Source organism: Meles meles, chromosome 7 (assembly GCF_922984935.1).
Source record: "Meles meles chromosome 7, mMelMel3.1 paternal haplotype, whole genome shotgun sequence".
Taxonomy (NCBI): domain Eukaryota; kingdom Metazoa; phylum Chordata; class Mammalia; order Carnivora; family Mustelidae; genus Meles; species Meles meles.
This window is the reverse complement of record NC_060072.1, coordinates 116,864,943-116,885,223: the sequence shown is the minus strand read 5'-3', so window position 1 is coordinate 116,885,223 and position 20,281 is coordinate 116,864,943. Positions and strand designations below refer to the sequence as shown.

The following is a 20,281-nucleotide window of genomic DNA, read 5'->3' as shown; positions in this document are numbered from 1 at the left end:
TTTTTTATTGTTGTTTTGTTTTGTTTTTTAATGAGTGGGTAGGCAGGCAGACAGACAGGCAGAAATGGATGTTAATGCTTGTGTGGTTCTTAGCTCCCCCCACTGAGTGGTCCTAGAAGCAACCACCCACAGTATGAAGGAACACAAGCACCCGGATCTTGGTTTCTGTTACCATTTTCCAATGAATGAACAGGGCTCCTTTAAAAAAAAAAAAAAAAGGTTAATTCCAGGTCTGGGGCAGAGAAAATACATGATGGGCCTCGAACACCCTTGATGCCAAAAAGGAAAGGGTACTCAAAAGTGAAAGAGGCACATCAAAGTGAATCAGTGTTGACCCAAAGGAGCTCCCAATGGCCAAAGCTGGGACAATTCATAAACAAGTCAATAATGATACAACTGGATTTTAACCCAAAAGCAAACTAAATATCTGTAAGTCCATAATGATACAAGTAAATAATTAAAGAAATAATTAACGGTAGAAATGGACAGCTCTTCCATACTGTAGCATTCCAATTAATAAAAATGAATGATGGAAACAGAAGTCATCACAGGCCATCTTCCCAGGAAGAACTGCGGCAGGTGAGATCACCAATGCAAGCGGAAATCACTGAGTGAGAATATCACGAGAAACAGGATACTTGCAAATCTCCAAGTATCTCCCCACACAATACCTTTTCATTAAAAAGAGAAAAATAGTGCAGGGGAGAAAAATTTGCAAAAAGAAACTTGGCAGAAAACACTTTACCAAGGTAACATCACCAGTAATGAGTCGTATCACCCTCTGATAAAACGCACGGAGAAGGACATAAAATTACTTCAAAGGTATTCCTGCTAAAAATGTGTATCTTTGATCTAATCATGAGAAAACATCAGATAAATCCAAGTTGAGGGGCAATCTATAAAATAACTCACTCTTTAAAAATATTAAAGTGAGGAAAGCAAAAGAAGGCTGATGAAGTCGTGTAAATTGGAAGAGACAGAGGAGAAACGAGAACGACATGCAGCGTGAGGTCCCTGCCTGGATCCTGGGCTAGAAAAAGGACATCAGTAGAAAAGAGGCAACATTCAAAAGACTGCGGTAGATTAGCTAACAGTATTGACTCAATGTTACTAGTTCTTCTACGTTTGATAACTGTACTATAGCTGTATCAGATTTTACATTACGGATGGATGAAGAATATATGCAACCATTCTTAAGTATAAAATTATTTCAAAATTACACTTTCATAATATAGCATTACAAAAGGCCATGAAAATTAAGATTCAATCTATTTATTCTGATAACTAAACAGTGGAAGCACTTTAAAATCTCAGAGTAATAAAGTGCGAAGGGCCAGCACCACCTTGATCATTCACCCTACAACCCTATGCCTAGTAAACTAAGTGTGGCATTCCAAGGAAGGTAGAACCATGACTAACCCTAACATTCCTACCTACCTCCAATTCAAGCTTCTCCAAGCTTGAGTCCTATCAGTTAAAGGATGGTATGATAAATTTACAGAACATGAGAAGCACTTATAATTACAATTCTCATTTCATAGATGGTTTTGTCATTTTGAACAAATGGTATTTCCAAGAGAGAGAATGAGTGTGTGTGTGTGTGTGTGTGTGTGTGTGTCGTCAATCAATTTGTAAGACAAAAACAAAAACCACCATAAGATCATAGAGACATGTAGACAAACAGGAAGCTCAGAACCCTGCTGTGGCGTTATCTATAATTAGCTGATTAAACAACCTGGAGGGAGGTTAAGTGGTAAGGAGAAATTAACGTAGGACGGATAGCTGGGCCACTTAATCTTATAATAAGCAACGTAAGTGGGATAAGAAATTCTTAGCAGTTATAAATAACAGAAAGGTGTTTGTATGTATACACTGAAGTTCCCATAAACAGAAAAAAAAATCAGTCTGTTTATCTGACATTGACTGGCAAGAATCTCCCAGGATTAGTAACACAGACATTCTGCTAGACAAGGGGTCAGTAAACTTGTGAAAGTTCCAACTAGTAAATATTTTTGGAGCTGTGCAATCCATGCAGCCTCTGTCACAACTATCCTACTCGGCCACTGTGGCACAAAAACAGCCGCTGGCAATACACAAATAAATAGCACAACGAGGTTTAAAGAAAACTTTATTTACAAAGCAGGTGATGAACCAAATTTGGCCCATAGGCCATAGTTTGATAATCCTGCACTAGAATGCTCAACCATCCAGTAACATCCAATTTACAATTTTCAACTTGGGAAATAAAACAAAGAGTCAAGGTACCTTGGTAACCCTGATAAATACCAATATCCATTTCGAGCTCTTCACTGAGATTTTGAATTTCCCTACTTGATTTTAATATCATCAAACTTCTCACAAGGTATGCAGCTTAATATGGATTTTTAAGATATTAACTTCTGACATTTGGTCTTTAATTGGAAGCAAATGAAATGCAAGTTTTGTTATTAACTTTTTACAATGGTGTGTTCTCTCAAGAATCAAGTCCTTTCTGCAAACTGAAAATGGAGACTGCAAATTACAGAGATTGTGTCTTTAAATGCCACACATGGAAGAACTTATACATGTATATTAGTTTCAATAATTATTCTCCAGCATTTTTAGAGAACACAAGTATTATGAAATCTGGACTGTGTCATGAACAAATGCTGTTTAAATTTCAGTGGCAGAATCACAGTTGGTGATCTGCAATATGCCAATAACATACAATTTCCACAGCTTTCTTTTAAACCAAAATTTAACTGCCAGGTGCAGATATGAAGTAATTTTGTGTTAAATTGGGAAGGGTATATAATTTTAGAAAATCTACTCTACAAGAATGCATATAGTAGCACAGCAAAAGAAAACGAAACCTTCACAAAAACATCACATATTAAAAATCTCTATCATGCCCTTCAAAAAATAAAGGAAATGTCTGCTTTTAAAATTTGTAAAACATGACTCATATCCATATTTTAACAGATGGAATCTTCACTGCTGTCCGTGAAGCAGATCATTTCCGAAAGTTCATTTTTACTTTCAATAGTTATGACTTAATCTCTCTTCTGATCCATTTATCCATCAATCTCCATGAGAACAGATACGTTGTATTTAGGGTGACACCCACAATTTAAGATAAACCCACATTCAAATAAACTCCAAACTTGGCCATACCATTCCTCACCTACCTCAGGAGAAATCATTTTAACTCTCTGAGACATCAGAACCCTCCAAACTGCTTTTATTTTCTTTTCCAAGTTATTTTTAAAACATTACATGCAAACACTTACAAACCACTGGGATAGAGGGGAGCCCTTTTAATGGTTACAGTTATGTGCTTAAAGCCCAGAACTATGTGTAGCAAAGTGTCTAAGAGCCCAAGATTCAGAATCAAACAGATTTCCAATCAAAAATAGCTCTGATCTTACTTCATGGATGGGTGTTGGTAAATCCACTGGCCTCTCTACCATCTCTCAGCCTTACAGTCCTCATCACAAAAAAAAGAGGATGGTGGCTGTGGTGGGCATTATAATGCTCCTTGTTGTCTATTCTCCAAACCACGGGGGGGGGGGGGAGATTAACCTTCATGGCAAAAGGGACTTTACACTATGATTCAGGTTAAAGACCTTAAACTAGAGAGATAATCTCAGATTATCCTGGGGAGGAGGATGACATCGGATTACCCAAATCTGGAAAAGTAGAGAACCTTTCCCAGCTATGGTCAGAGAGAAATGTGACAATGGTTAGAGAGATATTATGTTGCTGGCTTTGAAAATGAAGAAAAAGAAGCCATCAGCTAAAGAACATTAGGCGGCTCTGGAAGGCAAAGAAATGGGTTCTCTCCTAGGACCTCCAGAAAGTATAGGAACTCTGCTCACACCTTGATTCTGGCCCACTGAGACCCATGCCAGACTTCTACCCTACAGACTCCATCCCCCCCCCCCCCCCTTCCACTTAGGGATATGCTTTTTAAAACTTGCCAAAGTACATCGAGTACTTAGGTCCCTGAATTCCCCTTCATTCGTCTCTTGAAAAACAAAAACAAAACAAAACCTTTCATTTATGGTGATAGCACATCTATAAAAGGAAAATTACCAGATAGTAGCATGATTATATGGATTAACATAGTATATAGTCTACACATAAGCAAAGGAATCTAATGAGGTGAATATTTAATAGTGCTATTTCAAACAATATATCATGTAGTAGAGAGCAAGACATTCCCATTGCTACCTGCACAACCAAGGAGACCACCACCATAACTACCTGTCAACAGTCAAAGGTCGTCTGTCCCGTAAGAGCTAATAAACATCCTTTGAAAAAGTCACAGATACCTAAAAAGGTATTATGCATCATCTGGAAATCTCAGTGAAACATGTTCAGCTATGATGCTCCCCAGCTTACACTACAGAGCTGGGATTTCATTCTGCTGTCCCTCAGGATGATACACTCGATCACCCACTGAGCCTTCAGACTAATTAGATTCCCAATTGAAGAGTAATGTTCAACTAACAGCCCTGAATATGTCATCCGCAATCCACAATATGCAAATACTGCAGCCATAAACTAGCTGACCCACTTGTCAGATACAATGTAAACTCCTCTCCCTCCCATCCCCATTGCAAACGCCACTGTTTCATTTGTACCTGTCCATGAAGTTACGACTTTGTTACACTACTGTTTAAGTGTTAATAAAAAGTGAGACTGCACAGTCAGATAAAGCAAAATAACTCTGAAACTGGCTAATCACATAGAGATAGGCTGACTCAAAACTGGAGAAGGCGGCATTTCTTATGATTTTATCATGAACACATGCAGCTTTCTCTCAAAGAGATGACAGTAGATAAAACTGGGAGTGAAGCAATATGAACCTCAGAATCAAATGTAATGATGTAATAACTAATTATTATACAGACATGGGTGAAGAAACTATTAAATCAATTTGTAAGCTTTCTGATGACTATTTCTATGTTAATGACATAGAGACAATACTAAATCCTTAGTCATTCTCTGAGCCTTACTTGTAATCATGGTTCATTAAAAACTCATTTAGGAAAAAAAAAAACTCATTTAGACAGAGCTACTGTTTTACTGGATGAGTAAGCAGAACAATAGCAGAAGAATATATTTGAGCCAATGATGTTCTGTAATAGTAGTAATACAAGCTATACCAATGAAAACTAACTCACTACAGAAGGAGCATCTCAAGCTTGCCATTGAAAAAACTTTAAATATTACATTCACTATTCTGTGCCTCCTCAGCATTTCAAGAATTACATATATTTTGTCTGACCAAAACAAAAACAAACAAACAACAACAACAAAAAAAAAACAAACACCAAAGCTTAGCAGGGAACTCTAAAATGACATGAGCACATGGAAAGCTAGCCACATTTCCTACTGGCTGTGCCCGGAGCCCTTGCCCTGCACTGCTCCATGAGAATGGACCTCACATCCCGCCCAACTGCAGGCTCCCCAGTTTGAGAACAGAGAGGCAGCTGTTCCTCCTCTATGGTGCCCTCCCCACTTTGCAACTCTGCCAATCCTCCAACAAATATCTACCTAAAAGCAAGTAAAATGTGGAAATAAGATCCAACAGCAAGGTATTTCAATCTGTAGACAATTTCATGCTTAACTATTAATATGTGTTACATACTGATTCACAGATAGCTTTTCAGGAATAACACTCAGGCACAGATGCATTAATAACTAGGACATGACAGGTTCCCTCAAGAATAACTTCTATGAATGCCAGAATCTGGGAATTGGGGATCTAAATTTGAAAAAAAGTTTGATTAAAGTCCAACATCATGTAGGAAACAGGGAATAAGGAGACAAGCCAAAACCATACACAGGTAACCATTCAATGCCTTACTCTAAACTGTAACCAAAACCCACAGCACCAATCATGATGTTACTTGAACTATACTGAGACAAAGACATTGGTCCCACAAATGTCTCACAATGACATGCCATTGCCACCCTCACTCACACGTCTGTCACCATGCTCCAATCTCCCTAATTCCTGACCCAAAGGCCCAAGGACCAGAAGCTGCCACTGGGATTCCTCAGTCCAGAAACACAGCACCATAATTACACTGCACAAGATCACAGAGTCTTAAGGGCTCGTGTCCTGTCCTCATGTGCATCTGCATTTCTGCCTCCATTTGGTGAGTCCTCCAAAGCAGAGTTGAGCCCTGTGCTTAGGAAGGTGCCTTTTAGTTTACCTCCTCAGTGAGCCAGGTAAATTAAGCCAGGGCCTGCTCCACTGACCTGAAAACCTTGTCTCAAGATACCCACAGCACCCCCAGCTCCACCTTCTACCATCCAACTAGCAAATTACCATGTTTATATCAGAGAAAAGGAGCAGTCCAATGTAAGCCTCCAGCTGCTACCACGTTCTCCTACCAACTTGCTAGGGTTGGTACCAGGGGCTTTCAGGCACACAGAAGCAATCAGACCCAGTCAGTCTTTCATCAAGTAACATCTCACAGAACTTAGACAATCACCTCCTTTGCCTAATCAACCCATCACTGACTCCATTGTTGAGCATATGACAAATGACTCATCACTAAAATTTCTTGCCAGTCAAATCTGGTGATCTATATATAGCACTTTATTTTTTTTGGCAATCAGTAGTGGAAAACTTCCCATCCTAAAATAGAAATTAGAAGGACTGCTTCCTTAGTTCTAAATGTTGCAAATCATGTTTAAAATTAAAAGCACGAGAAAAGAAAACTTGGCTGTGGCTCCAGTCAATCAATCAGTACTAGAAGTAGTGAAGCAGAAAACATCTCAACACAATGTTAGACCTAGAGAGGATGCAACAGAGGTAAGCAAATCATCCTCTCTGGCATTTAAAGACAAGATAATATTTCCAACTCAAATAACTAGCCTTGTTTCCAAGGCAACTTGGCATTTGTATAGGGAACTCACTAGGGAGTTAGTAAACCCTTAACTGCTGACTTCACGATTTGAACCAGACCCCCACTGACACCTTAGCTTCCATCTAAGAACATCATCAGAAAAAAAGAGAGTTTAACGGCTACAAAGGAAGAAGGAATTCAGATGACTCTATTAAGACTTTGGGGAGTGGGAGGGATATAGGAGAAAAAAGTGCCCTAAGAAAAGCACGCTGGAAGAAATGTGAGTTATTATTTAACAGTGATTTCTTTTCCAATGAAGGTGCATAAAAACCTAATTACTTCTGTTCACTCCAAGTTCTGAATGAAAGTTCGGTTTATATTGAGGCATAATAAAAAGTCACCATTCCTTCTGACAACCACAAGCCAATATTAGCAAAAGATCAAAGTTCAATAAATTTGTTTTGTAAAATATAACGATAATATTACATTACAAAATGCCTTTCAGTTTAATTTGCATGCAAAAAGGATAAGTGTGATTTTTAAATATCCACCCAGAGGCAGAGATGAAACATTTCAAACATTTTCTGACTCCTTTTTGCTACATTCATTATTTCAATACCTTCTACAAAGGAGAGATAAAGGTGTCCTTGACATTAGCCTAAATTATCTTCAGTATGCAACACAATGCTGATTAAATTAGGCTCATTTTAATCACCTGGCAGGTTTATTCAGAAAGTAACTAAATAATGAAATTCTTTATAACAACTCTTCATTAGTATAACCTGTCTTAGCAATGTTTTTTTTTTTTTAAGTGAACACAGAATAAATACTAATTGTGTGTCGATCCTTTCTCCCTCATATTTGACAGGTAAAAGAAAGAGCAAGTTAAACATTGTCCCCAATCCACAAACAGCTTTAATACAGAAACTTACTGCAAATCTTTTGAAATCTAGTACCATTTAACAGGTGTAGGTAGCCAAGCCCAAAGAGTTTGGAAACCTTAATTTTGATGAAAATATATTCTGAGGAAAGCCAAAGTCTCTGCTCTTTCAGGTACTTCTCACACACAAGAAATGAGCCCGTCTGTGAAGTGGAACAGTGGCCCCAGAGTCTCGGGTATGCTGGTGTCTGCTGGTGTCTGCACTGCATTCCACTCATTCCGTTACCACGAGGCTGCCAGTGTTGAACTGGTTCCCCAAGTGAGTCCGGCTCAGAGAGGACTCACCAGTTGCATGACCAGGGACAGCTCCAATATTCTGGGTCTCAGTACTGGTGGGTTTGTTGCTTTGTTGCATATCTGACTTAATCCTGACAAATGGCACACAACAGCCCTACAAACAGCAAGTACTCAATAAATGTCAACTATTATTATTATTTGAGAGTTTCAAAAGACTAGCAACCTATCAAGAGGTTATCAACAGAGGAAGATGTAGGGCACTGGGATTAAGTTAAATCCTATGAACTTTAATCCTAAAAACTGTGAGGCATCCTTGAAGGCATACCGGTTTAATTTGCATGTATTCTGCAGGTTTCAAGGACTATGAAGAAAGGACTAGAAGGTTAAACACAGCTCCTTACTACAACAACGAAGAAGTCATGAGGGCCTAGACAAAGAGAAAGGCAACAGAGTGAAAAGAGATATAAAGTGTATAAGCATTAAAATGGAGAACTGAGACTTATTTAAAAGGATTTGGTACATGGTTAGGGCTGGTACTATGAAGAAAGGGATCAATCTAAAATGTCTAGGTTTGTGGTTTGGGTGGTTGGGCTGAGAGCAAGCACAAAGAAAAGAAGTTGGGGACAAAAAAATGATACACTGACATTGAGGTCAAACTATCATATATTTAGTACCCAATTCCCGGCAGAGAACTGGAAATGGGCATCTATCATGCAAAGGGGAGTTCACAGCTAAAAAAATATAACGGAGCCATGTCAGTATGTCGGTGATAGTTGAAGCCATGAGTTTAGTTAAGGACCTCAGTCTGAAAGTGGAGCAAGTACAAAACTGGGGATCAAAACCTGAATGAAGCTGAGATGGCAGCTTTCTCTTCCTTCCCTCAAACTCCACTTCTGAAGATACTTGAGAAGAACTGATAAAAGAATGATAAGCAAACTCAAGGCAACATGGTTTCATAGAAACTAGGAAAGTAAAAGTATCATGAGTAGGGACGTAGGATTTAAATACTATAAAGGAGGTATAGCAAAACATTTTCAGGAAGGTTATATCAATACATAGCTTCAACAAGTAGGACCTAGTTATTTTACACCAGTACTAAAATAATTTCAATAATAAGGATATTTTAATATTTTAATATATGAATAAACTTAGTTTTTAGTTCACTAATACTTGTGTGAATAGACACACAAATATCTGTTCCAGGAGCACTAACCAGATAAATTCATCTTCACAACGGTAGGCTTATCTTCACAGATGAGGATTCCATAAACAATTCTTGATTCTCCTGTGAAAGGGTCTATTTCATTAATTTTCTGCTTCTGCCTAAAAGGTGCCCTGACAAATACATGGTGAATTACTATCACTTATTGTATCTATTTTGCAGTTCCTCTGAAAAGTGTAGGCAAGTGAACACAAGTAGCTAATATACAAGTCCTCTGGGCACCATTCCCTCACCTCACCTCTGTGCTTACACCCAGAAAATCAAGCTCTTTTCACAGCCCACAAAAAGAGAGAAAGAGATTGTGGCTCGTACCTTAGTTCAAGGAATGATACCAATTACCCACGTCATAATCCTCCCACTTCTCAACACTCTATGATCCAGATCTTATTATTCTCTCAAGCCAAGAGTATGCTTTAAAGAGGCTGAGCCTAGGAAATAGCACATCAATGCAAAATAAGAGCCAGCTCAAATTCCTGCAGTCCTTGACACCTCTGGCCTCTGGTTTCACTTTTCCCTGCGGTGCCACAGCTTTCGTTTCTGATTAGATAATTTTGCACCTGCTTAGAAGGCTACAGTTCATGACCTCTTTCATTTATATCCTTTCATACCCTATGCCAAGTATGTGCCAAGAATTGTGTGACATACTGGTTTTAGACCACTTTGCAACTTTAATAAAGGCATAAAACAGAAAAAAAGGACAGAGTCACTAAATTCTGGATATAGTTTCAGCAGCTTCACAAAGCCCTGCTCTAAGAGAATGTAGAGGGAATTAAAAACACGTTTTGTGATATTCAATTAAATATCAATACACATTTCTTAAATTCTTTTACATCACTCTGATACCACAAAGTCTTCTATTAGCCAACTATAAATCTCTTCCAAATATCCTCAAATTCTTTTTTACCTTAAAGTATTCCTGTTAGTTTTTCTGCTCTGTCTTCCCATTTTACTATATAAATATTCAATGTTAAAACCTAGAAACAGGGGTGGCTGGGTGGCTGAGTGGGCTAAAGCTTCTGCCTTCGGCTTGGGTCATGACTCCAGGGTCCTGGGATGGAGCCCTGCACCCAGCTCTCTGCTTGGCAGGGAGCCTGCTTCCTCCTCTCTCTCTCCCTGCCTACTTGTAATCCTGTGGGTCAAATAAATAAATAAAATCTTTCAAAAAAAAACAACAAACAAACCTAGAAACAATGAATCCCTCTATATCAATTAGAAGAAAAGGAAGAGGCCTAACACAAAAATTCTATTTAAAAATGTGATTAGCAGGGCGCCTCGGTGGCTCAGTGGGTTAAACCTCTGCTTTCGGCTCGGGTCGTGATCCCAGGGTCCTGGGATTGAGCCCCATATCGGGCTCTCTGCTCAGCGGGGAGCCTGCTTCCTCCTCCTCTCTCTCTGCCTGCCTCTCTGCCTACTTGTGATCTCTGTCTGTCAAATAAATAAATAAAATCTTTTTTAAAAATGTAATTAGGAAAACAGCAGTAGCAATAGCAGTTGAGTAATACAAATGGGAGAAGCTAACATTTCTTACCACTCCTGTGTTTAGACCTTTTACACATTATCTTTTTTAATCCTCAAAATATAAAGACTACTACCATCATATCCATTTAATACCCAGGGAAACTGGAAACACAAAGGGTTAAGGTAACTGGCCATGGTCTACCACTATGTCTAAGTGGTAGAACAGGCACATGTACTTGAAGCCAATGGCTTTGCCCAGAATAACTGCATGACACTGTCCAGCATATAACCTCCATCATGGCCAACAAGCAGAGTCAAGGAAAAGGAGAGCCCCAAGTCTTTCTGTAAAGGAGACCTAAAAGAGAAGTGCCAAGAGACACAATCTACCCAAAGTGTGTCACTTCTCAGATAAACTCAGCCGTCTCTAAACATGTACATACATCCAAGAGAATAACAAAATAGCCATTTATGACATTACCTCTCCGTACAAACGCTCAGCTTCAAAAGGCACTCAGCAAGCTGTCATGAGATGGTAAACACCCCAAATTCCATGAGAAACCGTATTTCAATTTCAACCAAGCCCACAAGGTAGCTTTCAGAGGATGATTTCCCTAGACAGCAACAACCACCAGTGTTCGGAGGTATCGAAATACCAAAGTGGAATGAAAGCTGTGAGAATCTGGAAAGGACTCAGTGTAGGTAAACCAGAAGGAACAGCAGCCATCAAGGATGGGCGAGTGTTTTCCCCTGAAGAGTGGCAAAAGAAAGCTAAGAGGGCAACCCTTGAAGCCTGGGAGCCACTGGTTCAAATACAAACTCTACCACCAACCACCTGGGTGGCCCTGAGCGAGTTACCTCTCTATGCCTCCATTTCTTTTTATCTAGTATATGGAAAGGATAGTAATGCCAGTCTTGTGAAGCCATTAAACCTCATGAGGTTGTCATGAGCAAACCTGAGCCCATTATCTATACATGCTGAGCAAAACAACAAGCCCAAACCCAGTGAGGACACGAACCAGGGGCAGCAGAGTAGTGGGAGTGGTGGGAGTGGAAAGGGCTAGCTTCATTAGGATCCCCATATTCCATTTTTTTGAAGACAAAGTGTATTACCCAGCAACATACTCAAGGCCTAAAATAATATGAAGTTCAGCACAAATATTATTTAACAATTTAGAAAAATGATATATTACTAGCTGCTTTGAAGACATTCCTGCATTTCTTCTTTGCAAGTCTTGAGGAAATCTAATGGCATGAGTAGAAACAGGTAAAGATTGGGAGAATGAAAAGAAGAAGAAAAAGAACAGTTTCTAATACGGAAACAAAAAAATGCGAGGGGCTGGGAAAGGAGCCAGGCAGTTTATCAGAGAATGCTGCCTCAGTACAAGCCAAATCCAGAGCCTGCAGGACAAAAAAGACGGCTATTTCCTGTAACAGGGCTACAAAAAGCTATGAGACAGTACACGCAATGAAAGTTTCTCCCAGTATCTTACATGACCAAGGACAGCAATAGCAACAGATATTAGAGAGCAGCAGAGTTAAAGTAAAACAATTTTAAGCATCTGACTCTTGATTACAGCTCTGGTCTTGATCTCAGGGTCGTGAGTTCAAGCCCCAAGAAAAGGAAATTTTAAAAAGCTAGTATTCAATCTGCAATATCTTGAAAATATATTTAGGTTTTAAAAAGCCAAATCTGACCACAATTAATTCAAAATGCTCAATATTTTCTTGATATTGAAACAAAAACATTTTTTCATTTACAGAAACTAAACCTGCTGGAAAATTACCCTGGGTAGAGGTATATTTAAAATTTAAATTTACAAATTTAAATGTTAAATTTTAAATTTTAAACTGGTTAGTTTTTGGTTCATGAATCACATTAGTGTTGTTGCTAAGTGTGTAAAAACAGTGTAACAATGGAAGGGTAGGGCATTCTGAAGACAAAAGGACAATAAAACATTCCAAAAATAACCCATCCTAGTTTCTTCAACACTAATTAACTTTGGTGTCTATCACACCATTCAGTTCAATCCCTACTTAAAACCTACAATTCCATAAATCAGAGCCAATGACTAGATCTTCGGTACAGCATAAAAATATTTAAAGTACTCAGAGAGTTTTCACTGCCCTCCTCAAGTATATAAATATATATTAAAAGGTATTCAAATTGCTGCATTATCATCCTCAAGTCTACAGTGACTCATAAATTTACTAAGCATAAGAAAATCTGGCGACAAGTAAAGCTGCATTAAACCATCATCCCCACAATCTATGGAAGGAGTAACAGAGTGGTACTGTATGTCTTCCCAATGCCAGCGTCTCAAACACCATAAGCCTATCAAGGAACCATGAGGAATTAAGACTTAGTTCATTAAATGGTCAAGTGTTCAATTTTCTAAAGACTTTCTTAAAGATTTTACTTATTTATTTATTTATTTATTTGAGAAAGAGAGAGAGAATGCGTGCGTACAAGCAGGGGGGGGCAGGGTGAGGGAAAAGCAGGCTCCCTGTTGAGCAGGGAACCAGACGGAGGACTTGATCCCAGGACCCCAGGATCATGACCTGAGCCAATGGCAGATGCTTAACCAACTGAGCCACCCAAGCGTCCCCTAACAATATTACCAGAAAAACTACATAGAGACATGGTAAGGAAATATAGGACAGAACCATTATTTCCCACTGATCACCACATTTCCCTGGACAAGATCCTGAAGACCTCCCAGCATCTTTTGAAAGACAGTGTCCACACCAGAAAACCAAGCACCACTTGAGGAATCCTGAATTCTGGATCCTACTGTTTGTGGTTGAACCTTTGCAGCGACACTTCTGATCCCTCTGGGAGGGCACAGAGGTCTCAGAACATCACCCTGCTCTCTTCTGAGGAAGTCAACATAGTCAATACCTTGGACAGGACACAGGAAATTTAAAACATAACAGTACGATGACCAAAGGACTGAAAGAAAAGGTAAGAGAGACCACACTGCAATAAAAATAATACCAGAAGAGTTACCACAGGAAACTATTAAGGCAAGCCAAGGTGACACTGGGTATTCACATCCTCGATGGCAGACCAACCCAGACTGACTGCTGTGGGGGCCACACTCCTCCTCAACAATTTTATCTCCGAAACCATAAAAAATGCTGGCAATGTCTAAATGACCAGAAGCTGGGAACTGCTCAGACAATAAAAATCACTCTCACACAGGGGCGCCTGGGTGGCTCAGCGGGTTAAGCCTCTGCCTTCGGCTCAGGTCATGATCCCAGGGTCCTGGGATCGAGCCCCACATCGGGCTCTCTGCTCTGCAGGGAGCCTGCTTCCTCCTCTCTCTCTGTCTGCCTCTCTGCCTAGTTGTGATCTCTCTCTGTCAAATAAATAAAATATTAAAAAAAAAAAATCACTCTCACACAAAAGAGACCCCACAGACCTTACCAGAGGCATAATAGCAAAGCAGGAAAGACTATTGCTGGGACAGTTAAAAACAGTTCTTACATCTTTATATACTAGCCCTACAAGAGAGAACAACAGAAACTCAAAAAATGGTCAAATTAGTATTTATTTTAAAACAGAAATCTGATTAGACAACATCAAAATTGCCAGAAATAAAAACAAACCTCTTCTTGTAAACAAATCATTAATAGACTGTTGCTTTTTCTTTGGAAAAAGAACATTATTTATAAATTGCTGCCACCTAAAAACTGACCTGATTTGGTACTGTCAGACAGTGAAATACACTTAGGCAAGTGGTAATTTATGAGGGAAAAAAGTCACTTCACAAACTGTGACATGTTTCCAAGTGAATAAAATAGAATACTGCACAACAAAACTGTGAAATCTTTAACAGTATTCATGCAGAAAGTCTGAATTAAACGTCTATATAATGTCAAAATATGAGTTAAATTCACGCCACAGTTTCCCCTCATAAAAAGGTATTATTAATGGAAATCCCTGAAATTAGTGATTCAGAGTTCCTGGTATCAAATAGTCCCAGTGGAACCTTAAAAACTACCAGAGAGTCACGAAATCTGTGTGCCCAGCATGTTTGGGCACTCCAAGAAGACTGGTTCATTGCCTCCTGTTCCCTAGTGTGGCTTTTATTTCTGGATACTAGCATCAGCTGAAGTCCCTCAGATATATGCTCACTAATAAACAAGACACAAGGGGTGTGCAAAGAAATGGGCAATAACTGACTGATTATAATCTACCTGAAGTACTGGGGCGGGGGGGCAGGGGGGAGAAGCTTTGCAAAGACACAAACATCAATATCCCAAACACTATGTGAAAATGCATCTCCACTGCTAGAAATCGCTATTCAGAAATGCTTAGCTGTAAGTCCCATCCACTTACTGGAGTATGAGCTTATGGGGCTGGACTTGAAATTTTGTGGCCTCCGTATCATGAGTGCATGGCAGGATACAGCAAACACAGGGTAAAAAGAGCAGCAACAGAAGGTTGTGTAGCAGAAGGAAGAATCAGGATCCACTGGGGTGAAACACTAGGAGAGGTGGGGCCAGGAAACTGCGCAGAAAGAATGAAGCACAAGATGAGTCTGGAAAGGTAGAGGGAGTCACATGGCAAGAGGCTTCTAGAAAGAAGAGCCAGCCACACAAATGCAGGGACTCTGGGCATCTCCTGCAGGGCAGCCATGATCCCACAGGACAGCACGCTGAGTTCATTCTCCTTCATACTGAGAAAGCATACACAGACTCGTCCAGATCTGAAATAACAAATCTTGATTTGCAAACAGATAATACAGCCTCACAATGCCTTATCCACAATTCCAAAATCAAACAGCTCCAGAAACAAACCTTTTCTTCCTAAGTTTGTAAGAAAGCACATTTGCGGGCAAAACCAAACCTGAATACAAATCTGTAGTATGTATTTATTCACCTACTGGTGAACAGTCACATGTTTTGCTACAGAAATAGCAATGATCTGATTACAGAGTTGTGCCTCAGACATCAGAGGAGGTATTACAGATTATGGTACACCTTCCAGATTACTTTTCTAAAAATTAGAAAATATCTAGACTCTAATACCTGGCCATAGAAATTTCAGGCAAGGGGGGGCGCCTGGGTGGCTCAGTGGGTTAAAGCCTCTGCTTTCGGCTCAGGTCATGATTCCAGAGTCCTGGGATCGAGCCCTGCGTCGGGCTCTCTGCTCATCGGGGAGCCTGCTTCCTCCTCTCTCTCTCTGCCTGCGTGGTGATCTCTATCTATCGAATAAATAAATAAAATCTTAAAAAAAAAAAAAAAAGAAAAGAAAAGAAATTTCAGGCAAGGTACTGTGGTGCTGCTGTGGTCATAGCAGGAGATGACAAGTACTCCGGCTCTGGAGAACGGATTGTTAAATTCCCAGGACTTCTGTAAGTCCCCTGATAACAGAGTCATCACTAAAAATTAAATTGTGCAAATCTGTAATTAAATGAACGAGATTAAAATCAAATGCGGTAAATCCTTCAAACTCACATCTTCATTATGTTACTGCAGTCTCACATGTGTATGGCCTTAAAGTTCTTTACATCCATTGCTTCTGTACAGTAGAAATACTCCAGAAGGATATGTGACTGTTTCCCAACTCGACACTCAGTGATGTCCCACTGGCTTCTTGCAATAGACCCCGGCAGAGTATTTACACCACAGAAACTGCCAAACACGGCATTATCAGTGTGTTGTTAAACATTTGCAAATCCATCAATGCTTAAGACTCTCCTGAAACTATGAAAACAAAGATGAATTCACAACTATCTTCAGTATCTTCTGTTTAGAAGGGGTGTTCCAAGTGCACAACAGATAGACAGAGGTCAAAATTTGGGAGCTAGAGTCCACAGAGCAGAAGCTTAAATAAAGAACCACAGCACCCCTTTCCAGTTGTTTGGTTTGCCATTGTGCAACAAGCCACACAGGTAGGCTGCTGCGTGCTAGGGTCTTCTACCCTACTCGCAGTGCATTAAGTTAGAGATTAACCTCCAACCACTATGAGCATGCATAAGAACAGGGACTGTTGTCCATTTTATTTATTTATTTTTTTAAGATTTTTATTTATTTGAGACAGAGAGGGAGAGGGAGAAACTGACTGCCTGCCAAGCAAGGAGCCCAATGAGGGGCTCGATCCCAGCACCCCAAGATCATGACCTGAGCCTAAGGCAGAAACTTAAATGACTGAGCCCCCCACGCACCCTTGTTGTCTGTTTTATTTATCTCAAGGGCCTAGACCTTATACATGTAGATACAGAGTAAATATTTACTGAAGGAATGAATTAATTCTCCAAAGCACCATGTGGTTCAATACACACTATATTTCAAGTCCCATAAGGTAAGAAAAACTGCCAGTCAAAGAGACCATCTGCTAAACTTTTCTAGTACAAGAACTCATTGAGGGTGGGGGTAGGGGGTAGGGGTAGGTAAGGAGGATGAGTACTCCATTATTTCACAAAGACAGAAGAATATTTCTTTTACTTTCTGGTTTAAATAAGGGTTTTTGATTGAATCTGAAATCCATCATTTGCAATACTACTACTATGAAAAAATAACGCTCCAAATAGTTTATTTTAAAATGAAGTGTTAGAGCACAAACCCATTCCTAAGTTGGAGACATCAACCATACATTTATAGTCACCATAGCAACTTTTTCCTAAAAGCTCACATAGCCTTAATTTTAAACAGAGGTAAAATTTTAAAGCAAAAAAAAAACAAAAATTAAAAAAAATTTTAATCCCCCCCAAAAAACCAAAAACACGACCATTCAAAACAATCCAAAAATCCCACAAACACGTATTCAAAATAATATAGAAAATGCAAAAGCTGACTTTTAGAAGATAATGTTTCTTTTAATCTTAACACATTATTTATAAGGCACTTGTAAGATTTCTTATTTATTGCCCAGGAGAAACTTCATCCAGCACATAACTGCAGTTTAATTGATATTTCACACATGGTATTTGCATAAGAAATACAAATGCAAAGAGAAGTGAAGGGCTTCCAGTGCTTAAGCACCTAACATTGTAAATGCTTCTTCTAGAGAAAATAAAAACTTAAATCTCTCTAATCTGAGTAGGAGACTCAAAAAGCCTTCCACTTCTAGATCCAATCTATATTCCTAAAAGAATAACAAAATTCTCTCACTCTCTGAATCCTCTACAGGCAAATTCCAAATTTACAGGCAACTTTCAAATCGCATGTTATACAAACCCCTAGAGCCCAAGGTGGCACAACCTTCTCACGCAGACAGCACAACCTCTGTCTCCTAAACAAAGGAAAACATACGTTTAGACCACACCCCTGACAATCTGTCCAGTGTGTTCGGTGTCAGGTAACTGGGAGAAGGGCCACTAGATAATCCTGGTGCCTCACCTGCCGCTGTTTTCCAGAATCACTGCTACATATGGCGTCTACAGGAAGCCTGGGATAATATTCCTCTGCCTTAGTGAGCCTCATTTTAAGAAAATCCACATAAAGTAAACAATAAATCTTTACCCCACATACAGTTCTGGGTGACTACCAAGTGCCAGAGGCACCTACTCTACCCAGAAAAACGTCCTTACAATATTTTTTAAATAAACTTAAGTTATGGAATGAACAAAATGGAACAAAAGAGAATAGAAAATATCAATATACATTTCAAGCACTGAGGCTGTTTGAGTGCGTGTGTGTGTGTGCATGCATGAATTTGCTCACTGGGCCACCAAGTCAAATGTACTTCTTACTACAGGGCAGTGGTCTTCAATGAAGGTGAGTTTGCCCCAGGGAACACTGGCAATGTCTGGAGACACTTGGTTGTCACAGCTGGGGGAGAGTGCTATTGACATCTAGTTGGTACCACTAAAGCAAACTGCTAACTATGCAGTAATACACAGGATGCTAAAGAAGTCAAACTCATTCTTCACAGATGGCATGTACTCTATATGGAAAACCCAAAAGACTCCACCAAAAAACTGTAAATGTCATACAGGAACTCACCAAATGGCAGGATATAAAATTAATGCATTGAAATCAGTTCCATTTCTAAGCACTAACAATGAGACAGAAGAAAGGGAAATTAAGGAATCGACCCTATTTACATTTACACCAAAAGCCCTAAGATACCTAGGAATAAACCTAACCAAAGAGGCTAAAGGATCTGTACACAGAAATCTATAGAACACTATGAAAGAAATTGAGGAAGACACAAAGAAATGGAAAAATATTCCATACTTATGGTTTGGGAGAATAAATATTTTTGAAACATCTATGCTACCCAGAGCAATCTACATATTCAATGCAATCCCTATCAAAATACCATCAACATTTTTCATAGAGCTGGAACAAATATCCTCAAATGTGTATGGAAAAGACCCTGAATAGCCAGAGGAATGTTGAAAAAGAAAACCAAAGCTGGGAGCATCACAATTCCAGACTTTCAAGCTCTATTACAAAGCTGTAATCATCAAGACTGTATGGTACTGGTGCAAAAATGGACACATAGATCAATGGAAAGGAACAGAGAGCCCAGAAATAGACCCTCAACTCTATGGTCAACTAATCTTTGACAAAGCAGGAAAGAATGTCCAATGGGAAAATGATAGTCTCTTCAACAAATGGTGTTCAGAGAACTAGAGAACCACATGCAAAAGAATGAAACTGGACCATTTTCTTACACTGTACACAAAAATAAGCTCAAAATGGATGCGAGCTTTTATAAATATGAAACAGGAATCCATCAAAATCCTAGAAGAGAAGACAGGCAACAACCTCTGTGACCTCGACCACAGCAACTTCTTGCTAGACATGTCTCCAAAAGCAAAGGAAATGAAAGGGAAAATGGGCTATTGGGACTTCATCAAGATAAAAAGCTTTCACACAGCAAAGGAAATAGTCAACAAAACCAAAAGAAGCTATGGGACAAAATGTGAGAAGATAACTGCAAATGTCCTATCAGATAAAAGGCTAGTATCCAAGTTCTATAAAGAATTTATCAAACTCAACAGCCAATAAATAAATAAATAAATAAATAACCAACCCAGTCAAGAAATGGGCAGAAGACATGAACAGACATTTCTCCAAAGAAGACATACAAATGGCCAATAGACACTGAAAAATGCCCAACATCACTTGGCCATCAGTGAAATACAAATCAAAACCACAATGAGAAACAACCTCACACCAGTCAGAATGGCAAAACTAACCAGTCAGGAAATAACAGGTGTTGGCAAGGATGAGGAGAAAGGGGAACCCTCTTACACTGTTGGTGGGAATGCAAGCTAGTACAGCCACTCTGGAAAAGACTATGGAAGTTCCTCAAAAAGTTGAAAATAGAGCTACCCTATGACCAGCAATTGCACTACTAGGGATTTACCCAAAGGATACAAACATTGTGATCCCAAGGGGCACCTGTATCCCTATATTTATACGTCCACAATAGCCAAACTATGGAAAGAAGCCCAAATGTCCTTCAACAGATAAATGGATAAAGATGATGCGATATGTATGTATGTATGTATGTATATAGATAGATACACACACACACACACACACACACACACACACACAAAATGGAATATTGTATTCGCATGGATGGAACTGGAGAGTATTATGCTAATACATCAT

General features: G+C 39.3%; 1 protein-coding gene across 19 annotated transcripts in view; it reads right to left on the bottom strand.

Annotated features, from left to right (window-relative positions):
* Positions 1–20,281, bottom strand: part of PARD3 (par-3 family cell polarity regulator) — a 666,688-nt gene that overhangs the window by 404,520 nt on the left and 241,887 nt on the right. The window lies entirely within an intron of this gene.